Here is a 1872-nt window from a genome sequence, read left to right as displayed (position 1 = left end):
CATTGTGTATATGTACCACAGCTTTCTTATCCATTCGTCTGCTGATGGACATCTAGGTTGCTTCCATGTCCTGGCTATTATAAACAGTGCTGCGATGAACATTGGGGTACACATGTCTCTTTCCCTTCTGGTTTCCTCAGTGTGTATGCCCAGCAGTGGGATTGCTGGATCATAAGGCAGTTCTATTTCCAGTTTTTTAAGGAATCTCCACACTGTTCTCCATAGTGGCTGTACTAGTTTGCATTCCCACCAACAGTGTAAGAGAGTTCCCTTTTCTCCACACCCTCTCCAGCATTTATTGCTTGTAGACTTTTGGATCGCAGCCATTCTGACTGGTGTGAAATGGTACCTCATAGTGGTTTTGATTTGCATTTCTCTGATAATGAGTGATGTTGAGCATCTTTTCATATGTTTGTTAGCCATCTGTATGTCTTCTTTGGAGAAATGTCTATTTAGTTCTTTGGCCCATTTTTTGATTGGGTCATTTATTTTTCTGGAGTTGAGCTGTAGGAGTTGCTTGTATATTTTTGAGATTAGTTGTTCGTCATTTGCTTCATTTGCTATTATTTTCTTGCATTCTGAAGGCTGCATTTTCACCTTCGTAATGGTTTCCTTTGATGTGCAGAAGCTTTTAAGGTTAATTAGGTCCCATTTGTTTATTTTTGCTTTTATTTCCAATATTCTGGGAGGTGGGTCATAGAGGATCCTGCTGTGATGTATGTCAGAGAGTGTTTTGCCTATGTTCTCCTCTAGGAGTTTCTGGTCTTACGTTTAGATCTTTAATCCATTTTGAGTTTATTTTTGTGTATGGTGTTACAAAGTGTTCTAGTCTCATTCTTTTACAAGTGGTTGACCAGATTTCCCAGCACCACTTGTTAAAGAGATTGTCTTTAATCCATTGTATATTCTTGCCTCCTTTGTCAAAGATAACGTGTCTATATGTGTGTGGATTTATCTCTGGGCTTTCTATTTTGTTCCATTGATCTATATTTCTGTCTTTGTACCAGTACCATACTGTCTTGATAACTGTGGCTTTGTAGTAGAGCCTGAAGTCAGGTAGGTTGATTCCTCCGGTTCCATTCTTCTTTCTCAAGATAGCTTTGGCTATTCGAGGTTTTTTGTATTTCCATACAAATTGTGAAATTATTTGTTCTAGCTCTGTGAAGAATACCATTGGTAGCTTGATAGGGATTGCATTGAATCTATAGATTGCTTTGGGTAGTATACTCATTTTCTCTATGTTGATTCTTCCAATCCATGAACATGGTATATTTCTCCATCTATTGGTGTCCTCTTTGATTTCTTTCACCAGTGTTTTATAGTTTTCTATATATAGGTCTTTAGTTTCTTTAGGTAGATATGTTCCTAAGTATTTTATTCTTTCCGTTGCAATGGTGAATGGAATTGTTTCCTTAATTTCTCTTTCTGTTTTCTCATTATTAGTGTATAGGAATGCAAGGGATTTCTGTGTGTTGAGTTTATATCTTGCAACTTTACTATAATCATTGATTAGTTCTATTAATTTTCTGGTGGAGTCTTTAGGGTTTTCTATGTAGAGGATCATGTCATCTGCAAATAGTGAGAGTTTTACTTCTTCTCTTCCAATTTGGATTCCTTTTATTTCTTTTTCTGCTCTGATTGCTGTGGCCAAAACTTCCAAAACTATGTTGAATAGTAATGGTGAAAGTGGGCACCCTTGTCTTGTTCCTGACTTTAGAGGAAATGCTTTCAATTTTTCACCATTGAGGATAATGTTTGCTGTGGGTTTATCATATATAGCTTTTATTATGTTGAGGTATGTTCCTTCTATTCCTGCTTTCTGGAGAGTTTTTATCATAAATGGGTGTTGAATTTTGTCAAAGGCTTTCTCTG

Source organism: Bison bison, unplaced genomic scaffold (assembly GCF_000754665.1).
Source record: "Bison bison bison isolate TAMUID 2011002044 unplaced genomic scaffold, Bison_UMD1.0 scf7180017864320, whole genome shotgun sequence".
Lineage (NCBI taxonomy): Eukaryota > Metazoa > Chordata > Mammalia > Artiodactyla > Bovidae > Bison > Bison bison.
The sequence above is the reverse complement of the archived record's forward strand: the minus strand, read 5'-3'. Positions refer to the sequence as shown.